This window comes from Corvus cornix, chromosome 7 (assembly GCF_000738735.6).
Source record: "Corvus cornix cornix isolate S_Up_H32 chromosome 7, ASM73873v5, whole genome shotgun sequence".
In the NCBI taxonomy this organism is placed as follows: domain Eukaryota; kingdom Metazoa; phylum Chordata; class Aves; order Passeriformes; family Corvidae; genus Corvus; species Corvus cornix.
In genome coordinates, this window is record NC_046337.1 from 3,648,687 (window position 1) to 3,657,500 (window position 8,814).

Below are 8,814 nucleotides of genomic sequence, written 5' to 3' on the forward strand. Positions count from 1 at the left end.
CTGAGGGACAGAGCCAGTTGACTGGACCATCCAATTCGAATGCCCTGTGGCTGGGATGGTTCCACAACAGGCAAAAAGGCATTTTTCTTACTATTTTAATATTGTATTATTGACAAAGTGTGGTTTAAATTTTGGTGTGCATACAATCATTATTTTTAATTAGTTTCCCTAGCTTTTTTCAGTTAAACTTTCATGTGAAAGCAGGCTTCACTGCTTATTTATTTCTTGGGGTACCTGAGAAAACCTTAAATAGTTCAGGTGAAGTATGTGTTTTCCTGGGAAACACACAGAAGTTTGCATTTGCCTAGGCGAGTGAATTATCAAAACCAGATGTAAGCAAGTGGAACATTTTACATAAATTTATTAAAATCATTATTTACCTGTAAGTTATAAGAAGGGCTTAGTTGCACTAGTTTGCTGCCAATATGTACTGCCAATAATCTGCCAAAAAGCAGCTTGCTGGCAAAATCCCTGAAATGGTTTGCTTATGATTGCACAGAACGTTACAACCCCGAGTCAAATGAAAACCTACTATAAATGAACTCTTTGATGGTGGATTCGCTGGAATATGGTATTGATATATGGTGTACAGTTTATATGGATTATGTATACTGTGCAAGAAATATGGATATCTATTAAGGGTAACGTGATATGTAATCGGTTAGGACAGTTATTGTTTTCAGTGTTTGCTAGGAATAAGATCACAGGGTGACTGCTCAGTTCTGAAATACAGATTATTCCCGTGCTGCCCAAAGCACCAGCAGGCCATTTCTCCAATTAATATAGAAAGACTATTGAAAATGTAAAATATCTGACATCTATACAGAGTAATTTTAAAGGCAACTTTACTTCTAGGAACAATTTATACATTACATAAACTTATATTTTTCATCCAAGTATCATTTCAAGAATAGCAAGCCTAAATATTGGAGGCCATGGGGAAACATAATATTACGATAATGTTCTTTGGTGCGGTTTGGAAGGTTTTAGGAAACATTTGGAAGTATTTTTCTCATAAAGTCACTTAACTATTGAAGTGTTATGATAGCACTCCCTTCTGCATTGCGTATGTTGCAAAGCAGCCTGGTTAAAGGGGACATTCATCCTGTACATCCTGATTAGAAGTAGTTCCACAAAACAGGAAATTACATGTTATGGGATCCTGGCTTTAGTTTAATTAAAAGGAAAAAAAAGAAATTCAGGTGTGATATCGGTTTTCAAACACCCATTTCCAGTTGTGTTTAGCAAGAGGAGATGCTGTATTGTGTAGAACTCTTCGTGAAATTTGCATTCTCTAAATCAGCAGTTGAGAACTGAGCTAGTTTTTTTCTGTTTAAGGAAACACTAGTGAACATGAACAATCCTTTAGAATCCTAAAGAGGCTTAAAAACCTTGCAATTCTCAGAAGCCTAACTTTTTTCCCCCATAGTGCAATTCATTCTTTTGAACTTCTGCAGAAGGAGAACTTAAGTCAACAATTTCTAAATTTCTGGCAGTTGTTATCAAGAGGACTCTTAGGGCTCCAAAAGTTACTTTGTGGCACCGGTGCAGCAGATCTATGTGGTCACAGTGTTTAATTATAGAGAAAATTAGGTTTTTTTCTGAACTATGAATTAATCCATGTATTCATATCTTGCACAAAAAAACACATAAGTTATTTTCACCTGCACTATAAAATATGTATTTTAGTTCATTACCATCTTTCTGAGGAGTTCTTAAATTACCATCATTCCATTTGTGGAGAATGATGGGCATAGAAATTATAACTGCACAGATTCTTGTATTTAGTGTGAAAGGATTTCAGGGAATTGAAGACGTGAAGTCAGAGATAATATATTTAGGGTCAAACTCAGTCTCATTTGATGTCAAAGAGAACTTTACCTTTCACTTTGCCTGTTTCACTGCAGGCTGGTGTTTTACATGGATTTTGGGGAATAATTTTTGATACACTGGCACAGGGTGCCCGGAGAAGCTGTGGCTGCCCCATCCCTGGAAGTGTCCAAGGCCAGGCTGGAGCAGCCTGGTGTAGTGGAAGGTGTCTCTGCCAATGGCAGGGAGTTGGAACTTTGCTTTGAGGTCCCTTCCAACCCACTCTGTGATTCTGTGAATGAGAGTTGAAGAACACTTTTGTTAAAATCCTGGTCCTCTGGGGTGTGGGCTTTACATTGCACCTGGAGCAGGGTTCTTCATGTTAGAAATTCAAATGTAATATTGAGGGGAAAGTTAAGAGGTCAGTTTGTGCATCCTCCTTAGATTGACCTACAGATATGACATCTTAGAGCATTAAAAATTAGGACTTTTGTTGAATTTGAGTTAAATAGATTGGAAAGAAGAGTGTAAATGTTAATTAGAAGTGGGCATTTTTAACAGTGTCAGTCTTCTCTCTTTACTATTGGGATCTTTCTTGCTTTTCTCATCTTCCTTCCCCACTCGAATGGACCAAATTGAGTCCAAGCCAGCTGCCCATGGTTGGTTTGGATCCACCCTCTCTTCTCCAGGACCACCTTTGGATCCTGCCTGCTAATCAGGCACCCACTGGAGTGTCAGGGTTTGTTGCATTCAGCTACTTTGTTACTCAACCAGCATTATTTTGGCTGTTTTGTCCCATACGCCAGACCTTGTGATATCCCTCCCTGGTTTAGGTGTTGTCTAAGTTACACCCCAATTCTTCTCTCTGGCCGGGAAGGAAGATGTCCTGGTCAGCTTTAGCTCTCTCCCATGCTGTTGTTGTTTAATGTCTGCATGAGAGTTCTCCATTCTTGACCTTTGGTGAGAGTTAAAATTTGATTGGATGAGGCTCTTGAGCAACCTGTCCAGCTCAATGAGCCTTCCCATTGAGAGGAGCCCTTTTCCTCTGTCTTGGAAAGGGGAAGATCATGATCACACCTCAAATAATATTTCTTATTTCTACATCTTGCAGTTTGCAAGCAGGGAAATCAGTGTAAACCATACTTATGTACCCAGGAAAAGACACGTTCTGCTGTGGGAAGACAAGCTGAGCTGCAGACCTTGGATTTTCTTTTGCGATGCCCTTCCCCGTGCTTAATCTTGGCTCTGTTCAGTTTTCTTTCTGTTCTCTCTCTTTGCTCCTAATCCTTGTCCATGCTTATAAGCCCCTAATATTTATATGGCATTATCTGTGTCAGAGATTACTGCTGACAAGTAATCTCTTCCCTCTTCTGAATGAAGAATTACAGCCATTGCTGAAGATCAGAAAGTGAAATTAGATCCCTGGAAGTATGTGACAACTTCAATAAACCCTAATATCAAATTCCCTGAATTTTGGGAATCTTCTTTCAAGCTTTTGGGTTTGAACTGTAGTACAGCTTCAGGACACTTGACCACACTCAGCAACTTTTTTTTTGCTGCAGGGCAAAATGTGACAGTAGTTGCAAAAAAAAAAAAAAAAAATTAGAGAAATTAACTATGACTGTTCTCCCCGTTTTGTAATTTCTTGCAATCTTTTGAGAAGTAGCTAAATATAAACAGCATCAGTACACTGTTGTCAGCTGTTTTGTAATATTGAAGATAAAAATATAAATGTATGATTTTATATATAAATAAGTCAAGTATATACTAATGGAGTTGCTGTCTGTTCCAGTTCGGCACCCAAAAATCTGCTTTTTTAAAATTTTATTTATTTATTTCTTAGAACAGAATCAGCAAAATTCTTGAGTTTTGAAAAAACAACTTTGGTATTTGTACAGTGCTTGGTCAGTAATATGTCTGCATGGCTTGGAACAACCTGGTCTAGTGGAAGGTGTCCCTGCCCATGGCAGGAGGATTGGAATGGGGGTAATCCTTAAAGTCCCTTCCAACCCAGACCATTCCACGATTCTATTATTTTTAAACTTTTTAATGGCAATATGAAAAAAAACCAAAACAAACTATTGCGCTTTCAGACCTCTAACTTTTCACCCAAATGTAGCTACATTTATAGAAGGGCCAGTTTTTAATAATTAATTTTTTTATTTATTTATTCCTTCCTTCTTTACAATCTCTTGAAGTAGTTGTGTAGTTTGGTCTAACCTAAACCAGCACTGCAGTTCATCTTTCTAATATGGTTTCTATTCATCAAGCAGTGACATCATGGCCCTTCCATCCTTTTTTTTGTTGTTGTTTTTAATAAAATGGTGCACAAAGTGACTGTTGGTGCCATGGAAAAGAAACCAATCCCCATAAATAACTTTTCATTAGGGCGAATAAATTGCTGTGAATAAACACGTGCGGTGGAACAGGGCAACATATTACAAAAAAGAAACGTGTGGGGGAAAAAACACGTCTGCTTCAAGGAAAAGTACATGGATTTGCTCAGAGCAGGGTTTCATGGCATAAATGAAAAGAAAATATATAATATATAGGTTGTGAGTTAAAAAAAAATCTGTTGCTCGCAGTAGCAAATATGTAGCAAAGATTGAAACCCTGAATTTCAGAATATTGAATTTTTATTGCATATGAACTTAGTTTAATATTTAACCCATCTTTTTAACTAAACATCTAGACCCAGTATGCAAAAAGGGAAAGTTTTCAAGGCTTTGTAGAACCTTCATAAAGTTTTAAAATTGACTGTTCAATGTGTTGGAGAACCTCAAAAATCTGAATAAATAAAAGAAATTTGAAAACAAGTTGTGATACTAAATTTAGATATCTAAGTCCTCACTGTTTGTTCTGAGCTTTCAGTGTTTAAATATATATGAGTTATGCATAAAAGTAAAACATTTTCCATGTTTTTTTAAATATAAGGGACAGTACCTTGTGGAATCTGTTGAAAGTGTTAATATTTGTAAGCTTTGACGATAATTCTTTTTCTGGAAAGTTTCACATGTGCAAGAGTTCACTACAACAAGTTAGTAATAATAATAAAAATGCTTCTCTCATATTTAAAATGAAATTTTGTAGCGTTTTTCTTGCGTGACTGGTGTGTTTTATAATTAAGATTGAGAAATATGGTGTGTCTTTCTCAAGAACTAAATCCCACTTCTCTGCTGTGGTAGCTCTCTAGGTGGTTTTATAGAATCATGGAGTAGTTTGGGTTGGAAAGGGCCTTAAAGATCATTTCATTCCACCTTCTGCCTTCCACTATCCCAGGTTGCTCCAAGCCACATCCAACCTGGCCTTGGACACTTCCAGGGATGGGGCATCCACAGCTTCTCTGGGCACCCTGTGCCAGTGTTTCACCACCTTCCTCATAAAAAATATAAAATTTTAGAACATTCTTTCTTATATCTAGTCTTTCAAGCCTGTGTCTGCTCCTGCTCCAGCCTTGTTTCTCCATAACCATCATGGTGATATAGAAGCTCTTGCTGTTTTAAATGACCGAGATCTGGGCAAGTACTGGACGGAGAGATACCTCTGGAAGGTGGCAGAAAAGAAGAATTAATGTGAGTCTGGAGCAGCAAAAATGTTCTGGAGAAAATGTAAACACAAAAAATGCACTAACTAGACATTGTCTTTTCCCAGCATGCTTCTGGGAAATGCACATGAACAGGTTTAGATGACTTTGTGTTGTTATTAGTTTATTTTCAGGTCATTTATTTAAGTGTCATAAAGAACATTAGCTGGTGGTTAGGGACTCCAATATCCATTATATCATTCCAATCATGTGGACAAGTTTATACTACACATGATTTACAACGGCCTTTCCACCGTAGAAATTGTTCTCTTCAGGTACAAGGTTTTATTCGTGGTTGTATTTAGCAAAATCCAAGTGGCTGAGCACAGAGACATCTTCCAATCAAAGTCCAAAAATTAATGCCTTTCCACGAACACCATGGATTGCAGCAGGAGCTGTTTATGGCTCTCTGCCTACATCTTTTATCATGTCTCCACTGTTGTTAGTAAAATATACAGAACTACTTTATGCCAAAACAATGGAAGTTAATGCAGATAACTTGTTCCAAAGTTAACTATCAAATAAATCTTTCTCTTTTTTTTTTTTTTTTAAACTGTTAAGTGAAATGGTGTTCTAAAACTTTTAAAAATTGTCAAGATGATGAATACTGTGTATGTAATACAAGTAAATACCATGGAATTGATTGCACACACATGTCTTAAATAAAAGATATTAAAGAGTATATTCCAGAGAGAAATCGGTGGAGTTTTATCTAATATTATTAGGAATTCTGCAATGACGGATCAGATTTATAAGGGTTGAAAACTAAGTAGGAAACCTGTTCAGAAACAGAAATGGTGCAGTGAGTGGATGGTTGGCCAGGAGATTGAAGACAGGCAGGGGGATACAGCCTGACTAGGTAGCCTGACCTCTCACACCTCAAGCAATTTGTCTTAACAGCAGTGATTTTTCAAAATACCTCAGTTAAATTTGGGTTGGTAAATCCGTCCTTTCAATGCAGTCACAACTTGGTAGTTTAGGGAAAATGCCTTAACCTGTTTCTCCTTCAGCTTTTCCCACGTGTAAATATTTAAAAGTACATCCTGAGGGGGCTGTGTCTGTACTTCAGAGGATCCACCATCATCCAGTTTTACGTCTATGACCAAGGCTGAGGGAATTGGGATTGTTCAGCCTGGAGAAGAGAAGGCTCCATGGAGACCTTAGAGCCCTTTCCATTCTCTAAAGGGGCTCCAGGAGATCTGGAGAGGGACTTTGGACAAGAGATGGAAGGACAGGACAAGGGGTAATGGCTTCAACTGGCAGAGGGCAAGGTTAGATTGGAAAGAAATTCTTCCCACACTGTGAGAGTGGTGAGGCCCTGGCACAGGGTGCCCAGAGCAGCTGTGGCTGCCCCTGGATCCCTGGAAGTGTCCAGGGCCAGGTTGGATGGGGCTTGGAGCAACCTGGGATGGTGGAAAGTGTCCCTGCCCATGGCAGGAGTCTTAGAACAAGATGGTTTTTAAGGTCCCTTCCAACTCAAACCATTCCATGATTCTATGATTCTGTGTATGGAATTCAGTCATACCAAATTCGTACTTCTAAACTCAGAGAATCTGAGGCTGGCTAAGGCAGTGAGGTGGGAATGGTTTAATTCAGGCTCATTTGGGAACCTGGCACGTTTGTAACACAGGTAATGGATTTCTATGAGGATATTTAATGTGACTGAACTTTTTCTGGTTGTATCTCCAGAGCAGCTCCAAAATGTGGTGGTGAGTAATAGGAAAAAAGGCAGATCTCAAAGGTGATTTAGTCAGTGGCTTGAAAATGCAGCTTATTGTAGATAAAACAAAAATTATATGCCAAGGAACAGCAAGCCAAATCAAAGAATACACATTACATGGAGTAGTTATGCAGTGTACTGACTTGGGAAAGGAGATTTAGGGGTTTGAAGGAAAATCCTCAAAGCGATTAGTCAAGAGCACAACTGCAGTAAAGCTCACATAGTCTATGTGTATTTTTATTTCAGTGGTGATTTTGACCAAAAAGGGTCTGTTTACATTTAAAGGTGCTCCGTTGCAGGGTGAGGTGAATGATTCTTATTTTTGGGAATATTTGTTTTGACAGAGAGGGAAGGGAGTGGTTTGTTCTCAGCCCAGAAAGGAGCTGTGATGGAGTAAAGCTCTGAAGAACTGTGGAGGTGGTTGATAAAGTGGAGCAAGTGTTGGCTTTAGTAAATGGTTTAACGAACAAGCTACAGTCTGTAAACATTTGGAAATTAAAAGGAAACGAAAAATTTAAATGTCTCCACTTATCTGGGAGAACCACAATCACACTGAAAGGCATGTGAGTAAATAATACATGGGTAAATTAACTTGAGGTACAGGCAGCTGTTTAGACTGAGGAACCTATAGTGGCCATGCTTGGAGTCCTACCCGTGTTAATTTAGGAGGGTCATGGTTGAATAAAGGAGCTTCACTCAAGTGTTTCCTGGGGCAGGTCCGTAGTTCTTAACTACTTTAATTCAAATAGTAAAACTGGACCTGCTTAAAATGTTAAATTCCATCTATTAAAAAATATGAGTTCTGTGGCTTCCATGTAGCTGTGCAAGTGCATCCTGCTGTTGGGAAGGGGTTTCTGCAGCATGGACATCAGGTGGAAGAGCCAGTGGTGTCTGATACTGTCTGTGGCACCTCAGCAAGGTCATGAGTAGCCCTGCCTGAGTTTCCTCATCTTAGTGTTCACTACTCATACCCATGAAAAACCACAGTGGTTTTATCCTGTGAGTGGATGTACGATTCAATCCTCTCTCCCAGGTCTGGGGTTTTCTTTGTAAATTGTAATTAATTGTTTTCAGTTGGTTGCTATAGAAATTGCAGGATTATTAAGGTTTGGAAAAGACTCCTGAGATCCTCAAATCCAGCCTTTGACCAGTCACCACCTTGCCAACCAGACCATGGCCCAAAGTGCCACGTCCAGTCATTTACTGATCATCTTCAGGGATGGTGACTTTACCACCTCCTTGGGCAGTCCATTCTAACGCTTAACGATCCTTTCCATGAAGAAATTCTTCCTGATGTCCAACCTGAAACTCCCCTGGCACAGCTTGAGGCCATGTCCTCTTGTCTTGTTGCTGTTCCTTGGGAGAAGAGGCCAATCCCCACCCAGCTCCATCTTTCTTTCAGATAGTTGTAAAGAGCTACAAGGCCTCTACAACTGGGATACAGGATTGCTACCAATCTTAGAGGTAATCCTGGCAAAAATTCCAAGAATTTTCTGGCAGAGTTGCCCTCTTCCAGAGGTGTTTGCATTGTTTTATTTTAGCAGGCAAATAGTTTTATTCTCCCTGTTGATGCATGTGTCGTTAGGGAATGCATTGTTTTATATCACAGGTACCATATTCACTAAAATCTATATAAAGTGTATCATTTCCTGAATCCATCTTGTTGTTTAGATGGATGTAAAACATCAACCATATTTTACCT

The 8,814-nt window shown here is 38.9% G+C and overlaps 1 protein-coding gene across 13 annotated transcripts in view; it reads left to right on the top strand.

Moving 5' to 3' along the window:
- GTDC1 (glycosyltransferase like domain containing 1) overlaps positions 1-8,814 on the top strand; it is a 172,534-nt gene that overhangs the window by 127,429 nt on the left and 36,291 nt on the right. The window lies entirely within an intron of this gene.